Source organism: Heterocephalus glaber, unplaced genomic scaffold, assembly GCF_053883595.1.
Source record: "Heterocephalus glaber isolate CG9 unplaced genomic scaffold, H.glaber_assembly_v1.0 deba00001564, whole genome shotgun sequence".
Taxonomy (NCBI): domain Eukaryota; kingdom Metazoa; phylum Chordata; class Mammalia; order Rodentia; family Bathyergidae; genus Heterocephalus; species Heterocephalus glaber.
The window spans coordinates 8,596,855-8,624,307 of NW_028258351.1; the positions used below are offsets into that span (position 1 = coordinate 8,596,855).

At 43.6% G+C, this 27,453-nt stretch overlaps 1 long non-coding RNA gene across 3 annotated transcripts in view; it reads right to left on the bottom strand.

The window, feature by feature from the left end:
- Nucleotides 1-2,255: 2,255 nt before the first annotated feature.
- Nucleotides 2,256-27,453, bottom strand: part of LOC110346895 (uncharacterized) — a 74,346-nt gene continuing 49,148 nt past the window's right edge. The window contains exons 3-4 of one of the 3 annotated variants that reach the window (XR_002391189.2): nt 8,386-8,421; nt 2,256-7,656 (exon numbers count right to left, since the gene is read on the bottom strand). This is a non-coding gene — a long non-coding RNA (uncharacterized LOC110346895). The remainder of the gene's footprint in view (nt 7,657-8,385; nt 8,422-27,453) is intronic. The other 2 variants (XR_015443173.1, XR_015443172.1) reach the window with 2 other exon arrangements.

Genomic DNA, 27,453 nt, shown 5'->3' on the forward strand with positions numbered 1-27,453 from the left:
GATCCTCTGGATTTCTGCTGGTTCTGTTGTGAGTTCCCCTTTTTCTTTCTTAATTGCATAGATTTGAGCCTTTTCTTTCCTTTTTTTGATAAGGTTGGCTAAAGGTTTATTGATTTTATTTATTCTTTCAAAAAACCAACTCTTTGATTCATTAATTTTTTTGTATTGTTCTCTTAGTCTCCATTGCATTGATTTCTGCTCTGATCTTTATAATTTCCTCTCTTGTGTGAGCTTTGGGTTTGTTATTCTCTTCTTTTTCTAGGAGTTTGAGGTTCTGTATTAGGTTATTTATCTGAGTTCTCTGTCTTTCTAATATGGGCATTCACTGCTATGAATTTCCCACATAGAACTGCTTTCATTGTGTCCCATAGATTCCTGTATGTTGTACTGGCTTTATCATTTACTTGTAGAAACTGTCTAATTTCTTCTTTAATTTCCTCTGTGACCCATTGGTTGTTCAGGAGGGTGTTATTCAATTTCCAGGTGTTTGTGGGAGTTTTGCAGTTTCTCATGTTATTGATCTCCAATTTTATTGCACTATGGTCTGATAATGTTCAGGAGGTAATTTCAATTCTTTTACACTGACTTAGACATGTCCAAACAGGAGAATCTTTAGGAAGGTTAGCTGTGTTCATTACAGCCTATCGGGGCTTGGGGGATGTTGGAGATGTTAATAATAAGAATCCCCTCCTGACCTTAGCCATGTTAGAATAGTGCCCCCACCTTCTTCAAAAGGGCAGTGGCAGCATCTGGAGTGGTGGAAGCTGGAGAGGGGCACCTCCTGTTGGAGTGGCCTAAAGAACAGCTGCCAAGCAGCTTCATGGGTGGCAAGAGGACACTGAGGCAAGAGGCAAGTTGTCCCAGTCCATTGGGGTGCAAAGGGGAGCAAAGGGAAGCAGGGGAGGGGAGCGTGACAGTCACTGGCCAAACCATGCCCCCTTCTAACCAGCAGGGGTAAAAGGGGAGAGTTGGGCACTTCTCTGTCCCAGGGCCTTTAGATTGAAGGGAACAGTCTGGCTGCCACTGTCCAAGGCCACAAGAGGGACTTTATCTCACTTTGTGCTCAGCCATCCTGGTGGGGCCGGAGAGGCCCCTGGGCTAATTTTGCAGCTTGGGTGTGTATGTGGGTTTTCCCTCGGAAAAATTGATTGTTCTGTCTACTCTTGTAGACAGAGGTAATATGAGACATTTGTTGGATGCCAAGAACTCTGCTGAGGACCCAGATGTGTAATTGAGATTTGCTCCTGTGAGATAGATGACACTGTTATCTTAAGGACAGAGAAACTGAGTCTCAGACTAGTTGGCCTCCTCTGTGGTAGATGTTAACAAGCAGCAGAGCTGGGCCTCACTGAGCAGGTAGCTGCTGCAGATGAGCAGCAGCAGCATTCCATGTGTGCCTTTTCAGGTTGTACACACACACACACACACACACACACACACACACACACGGTCATATGCATTTTTATAAAATGGAAATAATTATATGCTGTTTTGTGTCTATCTTCACTAATTCACTTTAAAATTCGACAGGAGAAGCAAAATAGATGATCTCCCAGCTTCACCCCAATTGGGCGGGGCCTCCTGGACCTGTCTTTCCCTCAGTGGAGTGCAGAGAGTGATTCACAGGGGGGTTCCTCAGGGCGGGCTCCACAGTTCCTCTGCAGGCCACTCACCACTGAGTCTTGTGTGAGTCCCAAAGCTCCCTGCTGGAAGCCCTAGGGTGGCACTGAGGGGCCCCCACACTCTGAGGCTCAATGGTGACAGAAGATGAACCACTTTTCCTAGGTCCCCTAAACTCGAGGTTCCTTCTCCTCTGTGTCTTCATTCCACAGGAGAAGATTCCAACTGTGAACTTCTTTTCCCCTTTCCCAAGGAGTTTATTTTCCTCTAATTATTATAAGAATGTAAATCATTCTGGAAAATGAGAACCGCAAAGAGAGAAAAACCAAATACACCTGTGCCCCTTATAGCTGCCAACATCTGACTTCTGCTGGCTGCTTCCTAGTCCACAGAGGTTGTGCCGCAATCACCCCAGCCCTCTCCCTGTGGCTGGTGTGTGTTGCATAGAACGCTTTCCCTGCACAGGGACTTTGGAGGCTCTCTGGGTTGTTTCTTAGCCTATATTCTTAGAAGTAGAATTTTTAGAATAGGATTCTTCTCAGAAGTTGAATTAGTGGGTCAAGGGTTTTTGAAACATTTGACCAAATGGAAGAAGATTTGTACCAATGTGTGCTCCTCCCACAGATACAAGAAGGTCTGTGGTGTCCTGACCGGTGAGTCAGGTGACAGTGGTGTTCTGCAGGGAAGTTTCTTAGCCCTGAAATTATCCAAGCAGAGGTTATTAGACTGCTGGTTCTCAGTGGGGGCAGCATTGTCCCCATAGTGGTTATTTTAGAATGGGGGAGATTATTTTTGTTGTCGTAATGAATTGGCATCAACTATTTCCATTTAGGAGGGCAAGACCTACAGTGTGTGAGACAGGCTCAGGTAAGAGGCTTTCCAGCTCCTCCTAACTTTTCAGTGTCCTGCAAGAAATTCATGTGGGTTAAATCTACAAAACCTGCTTATAATTTTCTGAACCCAGAAATAAATGCTGTTTTAAATATTTTTTCACTATTTATTTATTTTTTGCATTTTCTTTATTGGTATGTTTTAGATATACATAATGATAACATTCATCATAGGGAATTTGTACCTGTACACAATATATCTTGCTTATTTTTTTCCCATTCCCTTCCCCTCCCTTCAACCCCTCTTTTCTTCCTTATTTATAAAAGCTTTGTTTCCATTTTTTCCTTCTATCCTTTTTTCCCTTGTCCCTTCCTTTCTTTCCCCCTCCCCCTCCCTTGTTCCCCTTCTTATTTGAACATTCCCATTTCTCAATATCTATTATACATTTTGGTCCTTATTTGCACTTTCAGTTTCTCACACCAGAGAAACAATACAGTATTTAAACACGTGTCCAGTTTATTTCACTTAAGTGTATGGTCTCCAGGTGCACTTATTTAGCTATAAATGTCTGAAGCTTATCCTTCTTTATGGCAGAGTAGTATTCTATTGTACAAAACCCCACACCTTTATCCATTCATTGGTTGGTGGAGATTTGGATGGTTTCTAACATTTAGCTATTACAAACTGTGCCCATATAAACATGTGTCCATATATCCATATGGTATGATGCTTTTATTTCTTTTGGGAAAATACCAAGAAGGGGAATAGCAGGGTCAAATGGAACCTCTAGTTTTAGTTTTTTGAGAACTCTCCACACTGATTCCCACAGTGGTTGCACCAGTCTGCACTCCCACCAACAGTGGAGAAGGGTTCCTTTTTCCTCACAGCCCTTCCAGAACTTGTTATTGGTTGATTTCTTTTTTCTTTTCTTTTCCTTTCTCTTTTCTTTTTTTTGGTACCGGGGATCGAACCCAGGACCTTGTGCTTGCAGGCAGGCGGTGGCACCACTGAGCTAAATCCCCCGTGGTTGATTTCTTGATAACAGCCGTTCTTTCTGGAGTGAGAAGGAATCTCAGCATTGTTTTAATTTGCATTTCATGAATGACTACTAATGTTGAACATTTTTCATGTTATTTATTTGCCATTTCTATTTCTTCATCTGAGAAGTGTGTATTCATTTCAGATGTTCATTTTTGGATTGGGTCTTTAAATTTGAGGGGTCTGATATTTTTTGAGTTCTTTATATATTCTAGATGTTAGTCCTTTGAAGAACACCTTGCAAAAATTTTTCCCCATACTGTGGATTGTCTTCTTCACACTGTTGGGGGTTTCTTTTGCTGTGCGAAAGCTTTTATTTTTATTTTTATTTTTATTTATTTTTTGGTACCAGGGATTGAACTCAGAACCTTGGGCTTTCGAGGCAGGCAGTGGAACCACTGAGCTAAATCCCCAGTCCGCAAAAGCTATTTAATGAGATGAGACTCCAGTTGTTGATTCTTTGCAATAGTTCCTGTATGATCAGGGTTTTGTTCACAAAGTCTTTGCCTACACCCATGTCTTCAAGAGTTCTACCTATTCTATTCTCCAGTAGACTTAGTGTTTCTGTTTTAATATTTAGATCTTTGATCCATTTCGATTTTAGTTTAATGCATGGTGAAAGATATGGGTTTAGTTTTAATCTTCAGCATATGGAAAGCCAATTTTCCCAGCATCATTTTATTAAAGATGTTATCTTTCTTCCAGTGAAGGTTTTAGGTCCTTTGTCAAAGATAAGGTGGCTGAGTGTGTCTGGAGTTGTTTCTGCATCTTCTAATCTGTTCCACTGATCCTTGGGTCTGGGTTTTTTTTTTTTTTTTTTGCCTGTACCGTGCTGTTTTTAATCACAGTAGCTTTGTAGTATAATTTTAAGTCAGGGATTGTAATGCCCCTTGCCTTGCCTTTGTTGCCCAGAATTGTTTTTGCTATTCTAGGTCTCTTCTGGTTCCAAGTGAGTTTTAGGATTGTTTTCTCTAATTCTGTGAGATATGCTATTGGTATTTTGATTGGGATTGCATGAAGTCTGTATAACAATTTTGGAAGTTTGCTTGATCATTTTCACTATATTGGTTCTTCCTACCCAAGAACAAGGGCTATCTTTCCATTTTCTGATATCCTCTTTGATCTCCTTTTTCCGAATACTGTAGTTTTCAATGTAAAGGTCTTTTACTTCCTTTGTTAGATTGATTCCTAGGTATTTCATTTTTTTGGATGCTATTGTGAAAGGTGTTGTTTCTCGGATTTCTCTCTTAGTGCATTTGTCATTGTGTACAGGAGTGGTATTGATTTTTGAGTGTTGACTTTGTATTCAGCTATGGTACTGAATTTAGTTATTAAATCTAGAAGTCTTTTGGTGGAGTTTAGGGGGTCTTTTATGTAGAATATCATGTTATCCACAAATAATGATAATTTAACATCTTCTTTTCCTATCCTTATACCTTTTTTTTTCTCTTGTCTAATTGCTGTGGCTAATGTTTCCAGAACTATATTGAATAACAGTGGTCATAAAAACTTAGAGTGAAAGTTTTTGTTTTTTGTCCATTTAGTATGATGTTAGCCATTGGTTTGTCATAGATGGCTTTTAACAGATTGCAAAAAGGATCACCTATTCCAATTTTCTGTACTGTTTTTATCATTAATCAGTGTTGGACTTTGTCAAATGCTTTTTCTGCATCTATTGAGGTGACCATATGGTTTTAATCCTTTGCTCTGTTAATATGGTATATTACATTTATTGATTGATTTGTATATGTTGAGCCATCCCTGCATCCCTGGGATGAATCCTACTTGGTCATGGTGTATAATCTTCTTGATGATTTGCTGCATTCTGTTTGCCATGATCTTATTGAGGATTTTTATGTCTATGTTTATTAGGGAGATTGGCCTGTAATTCTTTTTTTTGGTTGGATCCTTCTCTGGTTTCGGTATCAAGGTAATGCTTTCTTCCAGAATGAATTTGGGAGTTTTGCTTCCCTTTCAATTTCATTAAAGAGTTTGAGAAGTAGTGGTATTAGGTCTTCTCTAAATTTCTTATTGAATTTAACAGTGAATCTGTCAGGGCTCAGGCTTTTCTTTGTTGGTAGATTTTTAATTACATCTTCAATTTTACTGACTGATATTGGTTTATTTAGAATTTTATACCTTCTTGATTCATCTTTGGTAATTCATATGTATCTAGGAATCTGTCCATTTCTTCTGTATTTTCCATCTTATTAGAATACAGGTTCTTGAAGTAGGTATTGATGATCTTCTGGATTTCTGCAGGATCTGTTGTAGTTTCACCCTTTTCATTCCTAATTGCATGGATTTGAGTCTTTTCTTTCCTTTTTTGATAAGGTTGGTTAAGAGTTTGTCAATTTTATTTAATCTTTTGAAGAACCAACTCTATGATTCATTGATTCTTTGTATTGTATTGTTACTCTCTATTGCATTAATTTGTGCTCTAATCTTTATAATTTTCTCCCTTATATGAACTTTGGGCTTGAATTGCTCTTCTTTTTCTAGAGGTTTGAGGTTCAACATTAGGTTGTTTATTTTAGCTCACTCTGCTTTTCTGATATGGGAATTCACTGCTATAAATTTCCCTCATAGGACTGCTTCATTGCATCCCATAAGTTCTGGTATTTTTGTATTGGTATTATTGTTTAATTATAGAAACTATCTAATTTCTTCTTTAATTTTACCTGTGACCCATTGGTTGTTCAGGAGGGTGTTATTTAATTTCCATGTATTTATGAAGTTCTTGAGGTTTCTTTTTCTATTGATTTCCAATTTCATTGCACTATGGTCTGATAATATGGATGGGATAATTTTAATTCCTTTGCATTTACTTAAACATGTTCTATGAGCTAGTATGTGGTCTATTTTGGAGAACGTCCTGTGTGCAGCTGAGAAGAATGTGTATTCTGATGTTGTGGAGTGGAACACTTTTTAGACATGTACTAATCAAAGCAAGATTACATGAACTGGGCCGGAGATTTAGCTCAGTTGTTCCGGTGCCTGCCTCAAAAGCACAAGGTCCGGAGTTGAATCCCTGGTACAAAAAAAAAAAAGATTACATGAACTTTGGGAAATTGGTGAAGAAGACAGAAAGGAAAGAGAGAATGAAGAAATAAAAACAAGAACAGAACAACAAAAAACTAGACACAATGTTCATACTCATATAAAAACAGGAACAAACAAGAAAAAAAGAAAACAAAACAAAATTTTAAAAAACAAGAAAAGAGGGCTGAGGATGCAACTCAGCAGTAGAGCACCTGGCTGGCAAGCTCAAGGCCCTGAGTTTGAATCCCAGTAACAAAAAAAACAAGACCAAAAACAAAATAAAAAACAAGAAAAAAAAATGTTCACTTCAAGGTGTGTCTCTTTTGTCACTGGTAGACAGAGTGGGCACACAGAATCCAGATCCATGTTGATTGATCTCAGAAAGCCAGCTGTAGATTTACGGCAGGGTAGTGAATAATTCTAGCAAGCCTGAATCTTTAGTTCCACTGAAGTTCAGGTTGGTTTCTGGCTGTGAGGGAGCTTGAGTTGTTCAGCCTGCAACACTGTGTGCCTCTTGCTGGCTTGAACTTGGCTCCTTGACTTCCTGCTTACTTGAACTCGTTTCCACCTCACCCTGACAGTGGGAGCCACTAGATGGAGCCAGCCTGCAGCTGCTCTGAGTTCTGAGTTCAGTTGGCCCCTCTCCAAGATGGCTACCGGCCAATCACCCTCTCCTGGGGGATGTCTGAACCCAGATAACTCACCAGCCACTGCAGTCTGCTGCGTCTCCCGCTCTGTTCTGCTGGTGTGTTTCTCCATTGAGGCCTCTGGGGTCACCAGTAGTCACTGTGCATCTGCAGGTTCAAGTTGCCCTTCCTACACTGTGAGTCAGGGCTCAAGGAGAAAGTGCTGCTTGCCACCTCCTTCTTCTGTGGTGAAGTCTTTTGTTACTCTTCCTGTGAGCTTCAATTCTTGCTTCAAATCCTTGCTGGGTTCCGGAGACCCACTTCCTTCCTTCTTCTCTTCCTCACATTGCTAAATTCCAGCATCTGGACACCAAATCTTGGAGAGGCTGTTTCTCTGCTCTTCACCACTCTGCCATCTTCCTGGACGTCCTGAGTTTTTTTTGTTTTGTTGTTGTTGTTTTTGAATGCTGTTTTATATGCAATGTCTTGCTTTTGAGTTCTGGAAAAAAAATTTTCAGAAGTATAAATCCTAGGCAAAATAAGGAAGATTATGCTTTGCATTGTTTGCAGTTTTGACAAGTGGGTCATTATTTTAGAAAATCCCAATCTGGATGATGATGATAATTATGACACTTAAACTGCCAATGTGTCTATGTGCGCCTATGATTGCAACTGGTGATTCTTGGTGTGATACATGTATGCACACAAAGGATAGGCAGATACAGTTTGTGAGGAGGGAAAAATAGTTTTTTCTCTCCTTTGCTTTATTTTAAATGTCACATATTAGGTTCAATCATGTAAAATGACCATCTTCATGAATTGGACAATGTTCAATATTGGTAATTTTATGTGGTTCAACTTAATATCTAATATTGTCCAGTTTGTGAATCCAAATCTATTCTTAGTTTATGCAAGCATGTCACTTTTGTTTACATGTCAAAAATGTTATTATTACATATTTTTTAAAAAATTTGATTTGCAGGCACTGTATGAATCTTTTTGTATTTGCATGTAAATGATTTATTTTATCACTGGGTTTCATTTTTTTGTTTTGGTTTTTGGTGGTTTTTTTGGTACCGGGGATTGAACTCGGGTCCTTAGCTTGCGAGGCAGGCGGTGGAACCACTGAGCTAAATCCTCGGCCCTGGGTTTCATTTTTAAAATGTCAAGGAGGCATTAAAAATGCTTTTGAAGGGTTCAAGATGTAACTCAGTGGTAGATCACTTACCTAGCATGCACGAGGCCCTGGGTTCAATCACCAGCACTACGAAAGAAAAAAAAAAAAGCAAACTTATAAACAGAGAGTTTGGGTCTGAGAAGGCTGAGAAGTTTAACTCCTTAAGGCAGGACCCCAACATTCTATTCTGTCGAAGAGTGCTGTCTGGAAGAACTTGGACAGAGTGGTTACTGTGTCATCTTACAATTAACAAGCATTTCCCCACTGAGTGCCACAGGTCATCCAGAACTAGAAGGGAGACAGCACAGGAGCATCTATCTAGTGTGTGCCCAGTATTTAAGAGGCATTGTTTCCTCTTATCACAACAACCCTGTGAGAAAAGTAGGTTTATTAGAAATTTGCAAACAAGAAAACTGGAGATTAGAGTGTGGCTTCTTCTGTTTAGGCTGCTATAACAAAATACTATAGACTGGTATTTAAAAACAATGTCCATTTCTTTTTTCTCAGTTTCAGAGCCTGGGAAATTCAAGATCAAAATGTCAGAAAATTTGGTGTTTTATGAGGGCTTGCACAGGGGTGTGATTAAAAAAAATATGGTGAATGCTGCTGCCAAGTGCCATGCCAAGGAAACACAGGGATTGTCAGCTTGGGTGTGTTTTAAGAGAAGGTGTGTTTTAAGGTGAGCTGTAAATCATCGATCATGAACAACACATTAACATGAAATTTTCTTTCAAACTGCAAAAGAAACGCATGAATTTTTTTTTTCTTTGGCACCAGGGATCGAACTGGGGTCCTTGTGCTTGAGAGGCAGGCAGCAGAACCACTGAGCTAAATCCTCAGCCTGAAACACATGAAATCTTAAGATTAGTTTATAGTAATGCTACAGTGATCATGAAGATGATTTACAAGTGTTTGAGTGATTTCATAATGGTTGCGAATTGGTTGAAGACAAAGGGAGTTCAGGATGTCCTGAGAATGCAGAAAGAGAATGTAGAAATACTAAGCAAGGGGCTGGGGTTGTAGCTCAGTGGCACCGTGCCAGCCTTGCAAGTGCAAGGTTCTGAGTTCAATCCCTGGTACTTCCAAAAAGAAATAGTAAGCAAAATAATCCAATCAAACTGGTGATTGACTATTAGAGAAATTTCTGAGGATCTGAATATTTCTTATGCTTTTATTAAAGCATTTTAACAACAGATTTGCATATGAAGTGAGTGAAATTTGTTTAGTGCTTTGATAGTTGAACAAAAGCAACAGTATTTGTCAATGTCATTGGAGTTTTTGTGCTGCTGCAGATTCCAGCTTTTTAAGAAATGTCATCATAGGACATAAAACTTGGGTCTATGGTTATGATCCTGAGACCAAGACTCAAAGTTCTCAAGAGAAACCACCCAGATCTCCTTGTGTGAGGAAACCCTGTCAATCAAAATCATGTCAATCAAGGGTGATGTTGATTGTGTCTTTTGACCTTAGTGGAATTATGTGAGCTGAGGAAAGGTTTGTTAGAGCACTTCAGAAATAATGTGCATAGAAATGACCTGAGAAATGGGCAAATGATTTCATCCTCTATCATGGCAATCCTCCATGTTACACATCTCTTCCAGTCCAGTAATTTCTGTCAAACAAAAACATTACTATGTGTCCTCACTGTTTTTTTCACCGAATCTGGCACTGTGCAACTTCTGGCTCCTCTCCAAAGTCAAAATGACCATGCAAGGTAAACATTTTGAATCGATTCAGGATACTGAGGCAGCCAGGATGTCCAACTAAAGATACGCATGAGGGCCTGGGATTTAGCTCAGTGGCACCAAATCTGCCTCGAAAGTGCAAGGTCCTGAGTTCGTTCCCCGGTACCAAAAAAAAAAAAAAGATACTCATGAAAGAAGACTTCCAGAGTTGCTTCAGAAAGTGGCAAGAACAATGGGATAAGTGTGCCTGGTGCAAGGGGGAATATTTTGAGGAGGATTAATGGCAATATATCTTTTACTGTAATAAATTTTGTAATCACTGTATTTTTTTTTCTGGTACTGGGAATCAAACTCAGGACCTTGCCCTTGTGAGGCAGGCATGGCACCACTGAGCTACATCCGCGGCCCAATCACTGTATTTTGTGATCACACAGCACACACTGGTTCATAGATGGAGCTTTCTCATGGTGACCCCAGGGAAGAGGGGGTTCTCTGAGGTCTCTTGTTTATGTGGGCGTCCCTCCTGATCTGATCACCTTCCAGTGGCTCCTATCCCCTAATACCAATGGATTAGATTTCCAACATACGAGTTTTTGAAGGTGGCACCCACGTTCAGACTATATCAGAGGGATCAGGATACTTTCCCCAGTTACATAGTAACCGGGTGTGGTGGTACATGCCTGTAATTCCAAGGATTTGGGAAGCTGAGGCAGGAGGATCTCAGGTTCAAGGCCAGGTTGGACAACTTAGCAAGACCTTGTCTCAAAGAGCTAGGTCACATTAAATGTAAAAATCCCATTCTGAGTAATACCTAAGTGTTATAGCAATAAAAGAAACTAAAACTATTTTTCTTTGAAGTCTTTACCTCATGGAATGAGATCGGAACCAGTTTTGTCCTGGTTATCACCACAGACAGGTGTGTGGTTCTGTCTCTGTTCAGGAGTGATGATACAAAGGCCTGAAGAAAACCAGAGTTAATCCTGAGACTAAGAGTAATTGTTTCTTGATTTTGTTCTGTGGTAGGAACCACATCTGTGTATAATGTATCTGTATATATGTGAGCCAGGCTGGGGACAGAGCGGTTGAGGTTTCTATATTACAGGAGAAAAGCTTTACAATTAAACTGCGTATTTGGACATGAAAATAAAAATGGTTGGTAAAAAAATAAAATAGCTTGGTGCTGCTTGGATTCAATCCCCAGCACAGCCCCTCTCACAAAAAACCCAACCCCCCCCCCCAAAAAACCCACAGTGACCAGAACAGGAATGTCAATTCATTTCTGCAAGAGTTTCCAGAGAAATACAAGATCCTTGGTTAAGTTAGAGTTTCAGATATTCAGTAAGCAATGTTTCAGTATAAGTGTGCCCCAAATATTGCATGGGACATACTTACACTTATCTAAATTTCCAAATCAACTGCTTGTCAGGTGTTGTTAAATCTGGGAACCTCATGAGGTTTACACCCTACCATTTCCCTTGCTATTCTTGTTCAGAACATTGAACCCTTAACTTTTATTCCAAAAACGTTCCTTGGGTCCCAGTGGGTGACCAAAGGAGACAGCAAGAAGTAAGACAGCCTTTGTTGGAGGCTCTGGGCCCTGGGGCCTGGCCCTACTCAGCCCAGTGGGGTCATGGGAAAGAGATACCTATCTGGGCCACATTTTCCTCACCTGTGAATTGCAGGCTTGAACTGAGCTATCTCAAGGGTCAGAAAGTACTTTCTGGGTGTTTATCATGTACTGGCACTTGAGGTACATCACCGAGCAGAACTTCCCGAGTTCCCTGTCCTTCAGGAGCTTACATTTTAACGGAGATAGACGGGCATGAAGTAAGGGACACTGTCGCCCGCTGCCATTTATTTGCACCTCCTGAGAGTCAGGTGCTGGGAACTGCCCCCCTCTGTTTCCATCCTGCCCTACATCCGGGTCTTGGCACAGTGCTACCACACTGGTTAGCAAGGGCAGGTCCAGATTTTGTAGTGTTGGGAACTCTCCTGAAGAAGAGTGAATAAGATTACTAGGCCTTTCCCAAGCCTTAAGAGGAATCTGTGCAAGATAGAGGCCCTCAGACTTATGCTTCACCCTACAGAAGCCTCTGGGTTCCATCGCTGATTTTTCAGCTCACTTCTTTTTTTTTTTTTTTTTTTTCGGTACTGGGGATCAAACTTGGGGCCTTGTACTTTTGAGGCAGGTTGTGGAACAACTAAGCTAAACCCCTGGCCCTGTCACTGATTGTTGAATGAACAAACAACCTTGTAAGGTAGTCCCTCCATTATAACTGTAGTGATTGAGGTCCAGAGAGGTGAAGGGACTCACCCAAGTTCATACAACTGCTAAGTGGCAGAGCTGATGGTGATGTGGTTCAATGTAGAGAGAATGTCACAGTGAGAAGCTTCGGGTTTGTATCAAGAAAGATGACTAATGTATAAATTTCACTCTTAAATTAATTTGCTGGGTAACTTTGGCCAAGTGTCTTAACCTCTCTGTGCTTTTATGAATTCATCAGCATTTCAGTGGAGAAAGCCATCCTACTCCCATTGGGTGGCTGCAGAGAATCAACTAAAGTTCATTTGGAGCAAGGGTTTCCCCTGCTGTCAGTTCTTCCCCACCTATTCCCCTAGGCTGGGGGTTCCTCCAGCACTGCCAGGACTGCTCAGGGCTGCCCCAGGACCCTGGAACACACCAAGCACCCACGAACGGGATGGGCACAGGCAGCCAGCAGGCAGCACATTTTTGAAATGACTTCTTTTGCCTTTTTTCTGGAGGATGTGGCTTGACTAGCTTCCTTCTCCCTGCCTGGAAGCACCTGTGGGTGGGGAGTGAGTGGAGGGCAGGAAAGGCAGGAGGCTCCTGCCAACCCTGGCTGAGTCCAACCCGGATATTTAGCAAAAACTCCAGGACAAACACCATTAACAGCTTCTCTGTGTCTCGTACAGAATGAAACAGGAGAAGGGGGAAAGTACCCTTCGTGAATCCCCTACCCTGTGCCCAGGGGTTTATGTACATTTCATAGTACTTAAAAAACTTTCCATGCAAACACACAAAATTTTGTGAGTGCCAGCTGCTGCCCAGCATGTTATCTGCATTACCTTATTTAATCTTTACAACGAACCATCAAAATAAAAACTTTGCCCCTTTTACAGATGAGGAAAACCGAGGCACACAGAGGCAAAGCAACTAAGTTCACATAGGCTAAAAATTAGTGGAGAAATGGGTGAGATGCGTCCAGAGACCACGGGAGGGCCCTGGTAAAGTAGTGTTTCCTCTTTGATTGAGGACTGATTGAGGCCAAACCTGGGTCACAATCTGTTGGGGTTTTTTTTGTTTTTGTGGTACTGGGATCAAACCCAGGGGCGCTCTATCACTGAGCTACATTCCTAGACCTTTTTATTTTGAGACTGGGCCTTGCTAAATAGCCTGGGCTGGCATCAAAGTTGTGATCTTCCTCCCTCAGCCTCACAAGTGGCTGGGGATTCTAGGTGTGCCACACCGGGCCTGGTTCTGATTAGAGTTCAAACCTATTAGGGCCTTTAGACTCCAAAGATTATCTGTTTTCTGCTCTACTAAGCTGGTGCCCAGTTTCAAACCTATATCCCTGTGCTCTGAGGGATGTCTGGAGCCGTTTGATCCTATCATCTACAACCTTCATCCTAGCTTGTTGCAGCTCCCAGTGCAGTGGAAATAGGGTCAGGTAGTTCCTGACAGGATGGCCCTCGGGCCCCATCAGCATCAAGACTCTGAGGATGAGAAAATAAGACAAAGTGGGCGCCTCTACCTGTTTCAGTGGTCTGTGAGGGGCACCGCTCCCTTTACTGTCACATCTGTTGAGTCCTGGGGTGCTACTCCTTGTAACTGAGTGAAAGTGACGGAGACAAGGCCTTTCTGACACCTCATCTCTGAGAAAGTATCCGAATGGCTGCGTTCTGGGGCCAGTGCCCTGGAGGCCACAAAGCTTGGGTCAAGCTCCTGTCCATCACTGTCTGGCTTCGTGACCCTGGACAAGCCAGTCTCTCAACCGCAGCTTGATAGCAACAGTTCCTACTCCCAGGGTCATTTTGGGAACCACACAAAGTGGCCCACGTGAAGAACCCAGTGCCAGACTTAGCCAGCCCCAATCAGGGCTCAATATTACCATTCTTTCTCCCCAGGGCCACAGGGTCTCTTGCTTTTCCCTTCTGTCCCTCCTCTTCCTCTTTAAAAATTGTCGTAAAGAGGGCCAGGGATTTAGCTCAGTGGTTTCGCTGCCTGCTGCGCAAGCGCAAGGACCCGAGTTTGATCCCCGGTACCAAAAAAAAAAAAAAATGTCGTAAATGATTCACAACAGAAAAATTTATCTTTGGTGGGGGTTACCGGGGATAGAACTCAGGTCCTTAAGCTTTCGGGGAAGGCGGTAGAACCACTGAGCTAAATCTCCGGCCCAAAATTTACCATTTTGACTCACGTGAAGGCGCAGTTCAGTGGCATCAAGTCTGTTCGCATTGCTCTGCAGCCCTCCCCACCAGCCCAGAACTTTCTCATCACTCCATGCTGAAACCCGGCACCCACTAGACCCTTGTCCCTGCTGGCCTCTTCCTCAGCCCAGGGCAACTGGCCATTGCTGCTTTCTGTCTCCTGGGGTTGGATCTTTCTACTGCCTGATGTAGGGGGATCCTGCGTTTTGTCCTTTTGTGACTGCTCATTTCTTGTGGTCTCAGAGCCCGTCTAGTTGGGACTAGAGAGTCACCGAGCTGTCAGAGCAGCTGGGAGGCCTCTCTCCGTGGGTGGAGAAGCAGGCCTTCCTGTGTGACTGTAGCTGCTGGCTAGAGAGGACTGCGGGGCCAGGGATTTAGCTCAGTGGTTCCTCCGCCTGCCTGCACAAGACCCGAGTTCGATCCCCGGTACCAAAAAACAAACAAACAAACAAATAAATAAATAATATAATAAAATAAAATAATAAAATAAAATAAAATAGGACTGCAGGTGGCAAATCTCCGGGCAGAGCGGCTCAAACCTGACAGAACTCCTCAGCAGTGCCTCCTTGGCATGGCAATCAGAGCGGAAGGAAACTCTTCCAGAAGACAGCCTGGTGTCCAGGGCGAAATTGGCCTTGAGAAACACACCTCTCACTGAATGCCAGCTCTGCTTCTGCCGTGACACCCTTGGCAAGCTACTCAACCCCTCTAGCCTCAGTTTCCACACCTATGGATTGGAAATAACAATAGTCCCTGCCCCCAGAGTGGCTCTTCGGACAGAGTGATGATGCAGAGGTAGCTTGGGCCTCTGAAGGGCCAGGATTCTCTCTTTGGTGACAGCTCAGGGGCCTGGCTGGGGGGTGCGGGCCAGAACCGCTGGCCAAGTCACCCCCCTGTTCTCCATCTCTCTGCCAGTGCCTGATCTTCCAGACAGCTCAGAAACAAGAAATAACATCTCTTGGCAAACGGGTTGCCTTTGGAACATCCTCCGTAAGCAAAGCGGCTACTCTGAGGTGGCTGGATGGACCTCCATTGGTCCTTCTGTGAGGTCCTTCTGCAGCCCCTGAGGCCATCTCATGCCGGGCTGGTGTGTGGATGTGCACCTGTGACAGGCACAGGGGCCCTGGCAGCAGCTTGCCCATCTACCTGCTTTTCCGTCAAGCCTCCCTTTTGTTCTGTGAGAGAGGCACAAGCTTCTCTGGGCAGACTGGAGTGTCCGGGTGCCCTGGATGTTGCTGAAAGAGATTTTGTGGGGGGCGGTGGCTGGAGCAGGTCATCAGCTGCACATGATCCCCTGGGCCAGCTGGTGCCCCTTGCAGGTTCTGATTCAGTGGGTCTGGGCCCTGCCCAAGGTTGAGATCCCTGAGCACCTCCTACCTAGGTGGGGGCTATGCGGCTGGCCTGGCCACACATTTTGAGCAGCCAGACTTTGCTTCTTGTCCTTCCAAGTTCTGTGGCCCTTGGGGCTTGCTGTAGGCTGCCTGGCTCTGCACCCCTCCTCCCCCACCCCATTCCCTCCCCTCGCCCTTTCCCTCCCCTCGCCCTTTCCCTCTCTCTGTTACACCTCCTGATCCTGATTCTGGTTTCTGCAGCAATGACTCCCAAAACCTGCCTTTGGCCCTCAGCTGTATTTCAAAAGCTCAATTACTTTCTGAGAAATAAGACTTTTTCATTCAATGATAATAAGAGCAATATCCACCCATTATAGGAAACTCAGAAATTACTGAAAAGTAGATGAGAGAAAATGAAAACGATCCAGATCCTTAAAGTGCAAGTAGTCTTGCTGGGGTCCTGATTCTTTCCTTTTAGGCCTCTTTTTTCTTGCATATGTGTATATTTTAAAAATATAACTCAAATAGAAAATAAAAAATATGTGCTGCTTCTTTCTACAAAAGCAGCATGTTGCCATTTGTTCTTTTTTTTTCTTTTTCTGGTACCGGAGATCAAACTCAGGACCTTGCACTTTCGAGGCAGGCACGATGCGGCTGAACTAAATCCCTGGCCCATATTACCTTTTGAAAATGGGATCCTATACCTTGCTTTCCGTGTTTTTATTACTGGTTCTTTGAAAACATGTAAAAATGGCTAAATAGTCTATGGACACTAATGATTGCTAATGTTTATTGAATCCTTAAGATGTGAGGCCTTGGGGAAAATGCATACTCATTATCTCAAGTGATATTCCATCATTTGTTTAACTGCTGTTTTATATGAATAATTCTGTAATGAACATCTTTGTACACACATTTTCATTATCTGATTTCTTTTGGTACTGGGAATCGAACTCAGGCCCTTGCACTTTCAAGGCAGGTGGCTAAATCCCCGGCTTCATTATCTGATTTTGTGTGAGTGTGTGTCTGTGTATGTGTGTGTGTGGTATTGGGGATTAAACCCAGGGCCTCCACAATGAGCTATATCCCCAGCCTTTTTATTTTTTATTTTGAGTCAGGGTCTCACTTAGTTGCTTAATTACCCAGCCTGGGCTTGAAGTTTCAGTCCTCTTGCCTCAGCCTCTCAGAGGGCTGGGATTACTGGTGTGTCCCACAGTGCCTGGTGTCTGATTATTTCTTTAGATCAGGGGTTGGCAAACTTTTTGTAAAGACCAAATAATAAATATTTTATGCTCAGAGGACCATACAGTCTTTGTGTCATTGTCATTGAGGCCAGAAGCAGCTATAAACTCTGTAAAAAAATGAATGTGGTGGTGTTCCAGTAAAACTTTTTATACAAAAACAGGTGGCTGGATGGATCTGGCCCATGGCCATGGTTTGCTGACACCACTCTAGACTGGCATCCATCAAGGACTGCACATTTTTTAATAATAAGAAGATAAATAGAAAATACTTTCAGCTGTATAAATATGGGCTCAGCCACCATGTTACTTCTCACTTTTCCTCTGCCTCCTTTTCTTCTCTTCCTTCATCTTCTTTATCTTTGTTCTGTTCCCTGTGCTTTATTTTTCTTTATTCTTTCTCCTCCTCATCTTCCCTTCTTATTCTCCCTAGCTTAAAAAAATGTAGAAACCACACAAAAATAGGCCTTTGCTGACCCTCACAAAATAAACAGAAGTTGAACTCCTGCCTCAGATAGCACGCAAGTTTTCAAGCTCTCCACCCATGTGCCTGGTTGCTTTCTGCAACATGGGTACTCTGAGAAAACTCCCATCCTACTCTCCCGCATCACACTGTTTTGATTGCCAACTGGTTAGCCGTTTTTTCTTATTAATTATCCATTTGCATTTCCCATTCTGTGAATTTTTTTGTGTTCTTTGTTTTTTCTTTTCCATTGGGATCTTGTTTTCCTTTCTGATTTTGTATGACTTTTTGACAAAGGAAGGGTTTTATGTCTTGTCATATTTGTTGCAGTTATTTTCCCCAGTATTTTATTTGGCCTTTTAGTTGTACTTACAATTATTTTGATGAATAGAAGTACTTAACTTTTATTTATCTGTTCTTTTTGTGAGTTCCATTTCCTCCTTGAAGCATTCCCATTTGCTTTTGTGACTGTTGTATTTCCCAATTTGCTGTCAGCCTCTTGATATCCCATAAACAGTTCAAGGATGCGGTGGAGAAATAGATAAGTTATAAATGCTTTCAGCTGTTTCTCACAGAAAATTGGATGCATAGTGGTTTAAGCCTGTGATTCCTAAACTTTAGCACACATCAGAATCACCTGGGAGCCCTGGATTGCACCCCAAAACTACAAAAAACAACAACAGTAAAACACAACTCACTTAGGGTGCTTGGTAAAACTCAGATTACAGGGTCCCACTTACAGAGCTTCAGGTTCTGCAGATCTGGGACGGAGCCTGAGGATGAGCACTTTCAACACATTCCCTGCTGGTTTGGGGATATACTTAGAGGTAAACTGGCCTAAGCAATTGAGGTGTTAAATTATCTCAAAGAATAAAAAGTTGAGGTGTAGGCAGACCCAGGGTTGGTTTAACAGCTTAGTGATATCAGGTTCCAGGTCAAAGTCTTTACTCTTCTCTTGGCCTGTTCCTCAGGATTGACTGCAAAATGGCTGCTAGGGCTCCAAGCAACTCATACAAACAGCATTCTAAACAAGAAGGGTCAGCATGGAAAAGTTTACCTTTCCACAAAACTGGGCACATGGCTGATTTGTCCAAAGCTTGCATGAAAATATCTAATAAGAAAGGAGGGGCCAGGGATTTAGCTCAGTGGTGCCACCACCTGCCTCGCAAACACAAGGTCCCAAGTTTGATCCCCAGTACCAAAAAAAGAAAGAAAGGAGGGTGGATTTGGGTGGCAGATAGTTGCTATCCTCAGGAGTTCCCAGCATTGGGTGGAAAGGTGGATTACCCCACTCCACTCCCTTGGGGTCTCAGATGCAGGCCCAGTGACTTGTCCTCTGTCAGGATATCTCAAACTGGTTCTGATCCTGACTCCCTGAAGTAGTTGTATTTCTGCCTGGTTTCTGATCCCACAGCTGGCCTGGCCCCCTCTTCTGGAATTTGAACACTTTCCTGGCCAAATTTCTTGCTAAATAACTGGCCTGGGTCTCTAAGTCAGAAACCCTGCTTGCTTCTGCCAGTTCTTCTCCCAGTCAGGAGTCTGGCCCAAAGTCAGGCCTGGTGCTTGCAGTCTTGCTGTGTTGAGTGTACTGTAGATCTGCCCAGATGCCCCTGGGTGCCCCTTAGCCCCTGCCCTGCCCCGAGATCCCTGAGAGTGGTGGACCTGAGCCTCTGAAGTCTTGCTTGGATTGGCCGAGTGCTGCATTTGCCTGTCAATCCAGTGTTCTCTTATTTATAAATCTGGTGTTGGGAGGATTTCTAGCCTTCCTGGGAAGGCTGGGGCTGGCTCGGCTGGTGCCGGCTGGGATGGGAATGGGGAGAAGGCAGTTCTTGCTTGGTGGTTTAGACAATAGGAAATAGCAGGGGCCCAGAGGAGTGAGCCACAGAGTATCTATAAGAGCCTGGGAGTAGACACAAGGGCAAAGAAGTAGCCTACCACTAGAGCAGTCAAAGGCAGCTTTGACAGTTCCAAGTGATGAAAACTGGTCCCAAACTGGCTTAAATAAAAAAGCTAACTGGGAAGTCCAGGATACGGCTGACTTCAAGCATGGCTCATTGCAGCAGTTCAGGAGGTACTGCAGGAATCCAGACCTTGTTGTCATAGTTTGATGTCCTCTGCATTGAGTTCACTTCCTTCCTAAACTGGCTCGGCTCTCATGGTCACAGAATGGCTGCCAGCAGTTCTGGGGGCTACATCCTTCCTATTTTCTTTCCAAAGGAGAAAGAGAAAAATTTCCATGATATTTCTCTGATGGTACAAACAAAAGTTCCAGTATTGAGGTTTATTAAGACCTGATTGGCCTGATCTGGCTCACTGTTCTTTCCTGAAACCAGCCACAAGGGCTACAAAAATGTGTTATGCGGATTGGTTAAGGGTTAGATCATTGGAATCAACCCTAGAACTGGGGGGAAAATCAACCCCAACCAAACATGGCTGAAAATAGGCTCCCAAAGGAGATTCAAGGATGCTGCTGGGTGGGAGAAAAACAGACTAGAGGTGAGGAAGCAACCCACAAATGTTCACCCTAATTGGAGGTTGAACATGGGGCTCACAGCTGAATACTTGTGATAATTGGCAGGATCGTAACAGCAGGAGGAAACATGTCAGGATCCATAGATGGAAAGGAAGGGGTCCTGACATCACCTCAATCACCAAAGATGTGTGCGCAACTGGTCAGACTGGCTTAAAGGGCTCAGGGCAGGCAGGTCCTCTGGTTCTCTTTTCTCCTAGCATCTACTCCAGCTTAGTCTGCAGGTCCAGCAGCAGGTCACCTTGCTGGGACCTCACAATCCCTGTCTGCCCATCTGTTGCAGGTAACTCTTCTACGTCTGGGATGAAAGTGACATTTTCCTACTCAAAGAACACGTGATTCGATCCACCATGGTGTTGATTCTTTTGGCAAGAAAAATGCTGTTTGGAATATTCATTGCTGCTCAGGACAATTCCTCCTTCAGCAGTCCTTTGGGCTTACTGCCCTTGCCATTCTCTGTAACTCAAATATAATTTGTCAGCCTTACGTGAGATATTGCAGCTTGAAATTAGTCCCAGAAATAAAAAAGTTTGTGGCCACAGATGCAATTGAATGCTTTCTTTTGTCAGAAGACAAAACCAACATAAGGCTAATATCTTCCCACCTAGGGCCAAATACAGCATGCAAGTTACAAATCAGCATTCAGCAGGTGCCCGCTGGTGTCCATTCTCCCTACCTTTAGGGTCTTTTTTCCTTTTTTGTCCATAATTATCATAGTCCCCATTTTGTTTGTGAACCTCCTAAATCCTTTTGGAATCAGAGTGAAGTTCAAAGGAAATACGTAAATAACATGTGATTTGTTTCCCCTTATGTCTGGATTTTTTTCAGCATGGAAAAGAAAAATGTGCAATTTAGACATAAACTTTGTCTGATTAAGATCAAATGAGGTCCCTTATTTCTCTCCTTTTGTCTTTGCTCCACCTTCCTCCTTCTTCCCTCTCCTCCTTCCATTGTACAAGAGCTTTTGATCTTCTTTCTGAAGGGGAAGGAGAAATGTTGGAAGCTCAGAAGTGACTGGTAGAACATGCCTGCCCCTGGACTTCCTCTGGGGTGGAAATTCATTTAAAGCTTGCAGTTTCCAAAGTGGCTGCCAAAGCCACAGCCCTGGGGGAGGAGGGGGGCTCGGAGCTCAAGGACAGGCTGGAGCCAGGCAGTGGGGGTGGAAGTGGACCGCCTCAAAGAGTGCATCCCTTGAGAATATCCTGAATGTGACAGGAGTTTCTGTCTGAACTGATAAGCTAACAGACCCTTGACTGCAGCCTGGGGTGAGTCACAGCTCACACGTGCTCACCCTCTGTCTGTAAAACCCACAGAAGTTCCCTATTTCCCTCTTCATTAAGCTCAGCCTCTTCCTGGTTTCCAAAACATACCCTAATCCAGGCACATCCTACCAAGAACAACCCCACTGCTATCAACCCCCAGAACAGCCTTTAAGCTTGCATTCACCACTGCCTCTCCCAAGACACGCGCATGTGCTCCTTCACTGGATTTGAGCAGAAGATCTGAACTTGAGCTCTCTACCTGCTTTCTCCTGCTCTAGGCTGACCCTTAGGTTCTCTTTAGGCAATGGAATGAGTAGCTATTTACCGAGTGTTGGGAGCTCTGCATCACTTTCCAGTCTTACTGTCTCCTTGGTAACCGTGAGCTGGTTTTCCTTTGGGAACATCCCTGCCCCACTTTTGGTCCATAGACCTCTGTGTGGAGTTAGTTCTGCTCTCAGTGGTAGCAGGGGACCTATGATCAAGCCTGAAGTTAAACTATGCATCTTGGTTCATGGGTGGCAGGGACCTAAGCGGGTCCAAACAGTGTGAACCTCAGGACTCTCACCGAACACAGACACCTGCTGCTTTTGGCTGGATTGTATCAGAAAGGATGTGGTTGCAGTAGCTGAGCTCAAGGATCTGGCCCCAAAATGAGCCATCCCAAGGGAGTTAGGACTGAGCTGGGGGAGAAGACTGCCTGGTCTCTGCTTCCCCTAGCTGGGAGGACCACCACTGGACCACCAATCCAGCTTCCTTCTTTCCGCCCTCCTTCCGAATCCTGTTGGTCTTTTAGCCCAGCACCAAGTCACCTCCTGTTTGACTCTAACCACTGACTCTTCATTCCTCACCGGCCCCCACCTCCTAGGACACAGTGATGCCACTGTGAGCCTCTGTGGCTTTCTGTAGGTTACACAGTTCACAGCATCTGAGGACCAAGCAGATCAACATCTCCTGTGTCCTTACGGGACTGTTCTTTGCAAAGGTTTTATTTTGGAAGCAACTAACACTGTCTGGCACACGGAAAGCAGGTAGGGCCATGAAAACAATGCTGCCACCGCCATGGTGTCTAGGTCTGTGATCAAGAGCAAGTCACCTACATTCTATCAGCTTCTGAGTCTTCAGCTATAACATGAGGCTATGCTGTGTCCCACATAGGCCTTGTATTTATTGAACTAGTTGGTACAGAGCTGCTGGGTACATGTGTGTTCCCTCCCCTCCCTTTCCAAAGTGATGGAGGCTGGTGTTAGGTAAGTAGATACAGAAATGACTGAGAGGTTGGTATATTGGGGGCTGGAATTTGGGGGATAACTGGCATTCCTAGTTTGTTTTAATCAATGGTGCTGACCCAGAGCCCTCCTCACCAAAGGGGACCCATGCAGCTAGTAAATGATGAAACAATTCAGCTGAGTTTTATTTTGACATGACAATGGATGCATTCAAATCCAACCCAAGTTCTGCTGCAGACATTGCCTCCAGGTGGTCTCCTTTAATCCCCAAGCCCTTGAATGCATCTCCTTGGTTTGACTGGCTCATCTTCAGGGCAGGGTCAGCAGTGTGCTCCAGGTGTGGAAGCCAACATACAGCAGACTCTTAGCAAGGTTTATTGAACAACTGAGTCAATAAATTCCCATCCAGTACAGGAAGGTGGAAGAAATGGTGGAAGAGCCCACAGGCTGCGGCAGGAGAGAGACTTGGAAAGGAGCCTGGAGAGCCCACAGCAGCGCCTGGGTGATGGAAAGGGGCCCTGGCTTCTTCATTCCATTCTTCTTCCAACTCCGCACTTTTCATAGCAGAACCAGTGAGCCCTTGGGCTTGAGTTTGAATCTGGGTTCAAGTTCTAACTCTGCTACCTACTCACTGAATGATATTAGGCAAATTACTTATCCTCTCTGAGCCATCCGAATGCAGCCCAGTTAATGCCCAGCCTGGCTTTGCTCAGAAGAAGCCTACCTTGGAGCCTCTGGTGCCCTTTGGAGCCAGCCTCTGCCCTCCAGGCTGCCTGCCATTTACACATCTGTGAAGTATGCAGGCTGGTGGAAACACACGCCCTCCAATCTGCCTGCAACTCATGCAGGGGATTAGGATCTGTCTCATCTTCCCAGTTTGGAATGCTGGGTATTTGGTCAAGGATTCAGCCTCCCTTTTTATGAGGCTTTAAGAAAACCCAAATTAAACCCTGATTTGTTTTTAAAGATCACAATTCTTAATCTTTCAGCATTTGGCTCACTTTCCTTGCAGGCTTAGAGAGCAACATTAAACAGACTCTGTTGCTTAGCTCACTCTGCTTTTTCTCTGGGGTGCCTTGGGGTGGTATGTGTGGTGGTGAAGGGGTAACATTTTGTTTCACACTACTGCGGTCTGCTGTGTGAGTTTGGCCAAGATTTTTTATTTCTCTGGGCCTTCATATCCCTCTCTGGAGAATGAAGGGGCCGAGCATCAAGTTCTGTGCACTCCAAGGACAGGAAATCATTTAGAATGCCCATGTTTCAAACAAACTGAGAGGGAAGGGACTTTCGTAGGACCCACAGCTATTTACAGGCTGAACCAGATCAGGGTTCTGGTTTTTTAAGAATGTTTCATTTTCTTTCCTTTCTCTCTTTCTCTCTCTCTCTTTCTTTCTTTCTTTCCTTCCTTCCTTCCTTCCTTCCTTTTTTTTTTTTTGATACCGGGGATGGCCCTTGCGCCTGTGAGGCAGGCAGCGGAACCATTGAGCTAAATCCCTGGCCCTGCCTTCCTTTCTTTTTGAGACAGAATCTTGCTCTGTAGCCAGGCTGACTTACAACTCACTATGTAGCCCAATCCTCTTGCTTCAGCCTCCTGAGTGCAGAGATTACAGCCATGCACTACCATGCCCAGCAAAAATCCCACTTTTTTTCTGACAAAGAAATATGAGCCCAATATGTAATGATTCCAGCATAATTTTCAAGACCTTTTCCTTCATGGATACAGATCAATAGACTCTAAGGTTTGCATTTTAGGAAACATTAAAAAGAAAAGAAGAGGGCTGGGATTTAGCTTAGTGGCAATGTGCCTGCCTCGCAAGCGCGAGGTCCTGAGTTCGATCCCCTGTACCAAAAAAAAAAGAAGAAGAAAGAAAATGTAGAAATGGGGAAATTAAGGTGCATTGACCCTATCCTGTGCTTCATTATTGGATCTGCCAAAAGAAAAAAAAAGAGAGAAATCTTTGATTCAAACCAAAATTATGTGACAACCAGCTGACCTCAGGGCATTTCTTCCAGCCTCCAAAGACTGCCTGTAGGGGGACCAATGATCCAGGCTTGCCCAGGTCTTAAAGGTTTCCTGGGACATAGGACTTTGGGTACTAAAACACGGAATGTGCTCAACTTACCAGGCCAAGCTCAAACTGCCACTCTAATGGTCAGCTGGTAAATGAAGAGACAGGTCTTTTAGCGAGGGTGCTTTGGCTGGTCTGAATTCTGGCTCCTCCACTCACACACCTTTACAGTTTGGATCTTAAGCATTCCCCAGAGTCCATGTGGTGCTATTAGGAGGTGGTGGCACCTTTAAGAGGTGGGGCCTAGTGAGCGGTCCTCAGGTCACTGGGGGTAGTGCCCTCGCAGGAGATTGTGGGCTCCCACCACTTCTTCTGTTTTTGTCCGTGAAATGAGTGGTTTTGCTCCACCATGTGCTCCTGTGATGATGTATAGGCCCAAAGCAACAGGGCCAACTAATCATGTACGGGAGCCTCCACAATACTCAAAAATAACTTTTTCTTTATAGGTTATCTCAGGTATTTGTTACTGTGAGGGGAGAGCTAACTAAATATAGGCCATGCAGCTTTGAGAGGGCCAAGACCTCTGACCATCAGTATTCTCATCTAGTAATAAGATTTAAATGAGATGTCAATGATGCCCACTTCAATGGCTGGCACAGAATAATCACCCAATGTATGAGTCACTTTTCTTCAGGAATGGGGACTCTTTTTTCTTTCTTTCTTTTTTTTTTTTAATTCCAAGCATGTGGAAAAAAAGAGTGTGATGATGTGTTCGAGGACAGATTTATAAAATCATGGAGTATTTGGGTTTGGATATATTGAGGCAAATAATCATGTCTCTTGAGTTCTTGGGCAAAGTAACTATATTGTCATTACTTTCCTTGTTTATTAAAAGATCTAGGAAAGTCATGTATCATGAAATGTGTGGAGAACAGCAGTAGTATGGCGTAAAACTAGATGTCCTCCTATAGCTTCATGTGCTCACAGGTGGGGCTTTGGGGAATGACTGGATCACGGGTGTGCTTGGTTTAGCATAGTTCTGGATGTGGATGATAGACTTACTGAAGAGGGAAGACCCACCCTGGATGTGGGTGGCACCAACCAATAGGTGTGTAGCCTGGATGGAATAAAAAGAGATAGAAAAAGAACATCTCACTGTTTCCTGCCTACCCTGCCATGGGCTGTTTCTCCTCTGCCATGCTGCCCTGACTCTACTCCTTTAACTTGTGGATGTTGGGTTGGGTATTTTGTCCCAGCAATGAGAAAGTAATTAAGACAAGCAGGGTCCAACCCTGGCATAACTGGTACAGTGAAAGAGGAAAATTATTTCCTGAGACCTAGTTTAAAACCTAACCCTAAGTGGCATTCAAGGCTAGGTTCAAACTGGGTTTGGGGATATTGTGTTAGCTGGGTGGGAAGCCAGTTCCCTTGATAAAGAGCAGATGAATTTCCCTCAGAGACCAGGAAAAAAAGCCCTGAACCCTTGCCTCTGGGGCCTCAGAGCTACCATACCTCTCTCTTGTTAGGTGGGCTCTGGGTTTTGACCAGTCTCAGTCAGTAAAGGTCAGATATCCTGAAGATCAAACTCAGCTGCCCCACAGACCTCCCTGGTGAGTTTATCCTGGGATTAGTTCACATTTTAGAGCCTTCATCTTCATTTCTTCTCAAGCTTGCAATTGGAGGCTGAGTACTGAAGCTCTGGCCTCCTCAATTTCCCCCAGAGGGTTGAAACAGCAGCCAGGAAGCTGCTAAGTAGCCCTGATTCATGACCCTCATGCATTGAGCAGCTATGGTTTGCCCATGCTTCAGTACATTACTTCTACCCCACATCAGCTCTGGGGGGAAGCTGGAGCACTTATCACCATATTTCCATGGTTGTGTGTTTTTGTCTGTCCTGCCATTTGATTTGTAAACATCAGGAGGGCAATGACTTTGTCTATTTTATTGAAGGTTGTAGCCTCAGCACTTGAATGTTGCTCAATAATTATCTGTTGGGTGGCTGGCTGGAGCTCCAAGGGGCTGAGGAACCTGATGAGTTTCACATGTCTAACCTGATGGAAACAGGGTCCAACATTTTAATCCCTATGTTGTACTCATGGCTAACCCAAAAATAAGGCAGAGGTAAGCTGGGGCATATCTCTTTCAATTTTTTTTTTAAATTTAAAAACTCCTAAAATGTAGAACACTTTTGAAATAAATGGGAAAACAGGGGCAGGAGAATCCCCTATATTTATAATACCACACCCTAAAAAATGGTAAATATAATTCCTTTAATTTTTTTTCTAGATGTTTTTTTAAAAACCTAACTCAGCTGGACAGAGCTAATGCATGCCTGTAATTCCAGCTACTCAGCTACTGAGGTAGGAGGATTATTAAGTTTGAGATCAGTCTGGGCAACTTAGCAAGACCCTAACTCAAAATAAAATAAAAAGGGCTGGGGATGTAGCTCAGTGGTAGAGCACTTGCCTAGAATGTGGGAGGACCTGGATTTAATCCCCAATACTGCAAACAAAACAAAACAAATCCAAAATTCTAGTTAGTGGTCTTGAATACAAATTTAATTCCTGCTCTTAGTATTTTATCATTTCACTCCCTTTTCTTCATTATTCTCACTTTAGATGATGCTTAATAAATAGTTCATAAGCAGCTGTGTCTCTGTTAATGTAACCATTCTCTATGGCTGGCACTCAGGTAGCTTCTATTATAGGGAGCATTGTGATGAACACCTTTGGGAATAAATTTTATCCTGTATTTTAGATGATTTCTTAGAAGTGAAGTCATTAGGTTAAAGGACTTTTGTTTCTAGAAAACTCTGGAATTTCTGGGAAGTCTTCATTTCTTAGAATTTATTTTCAGGAATGGGAGCAACGGTTTGTTGAAATACATGTGATGTCTTTAAATATTCCCAGTGGGACTCTCATAT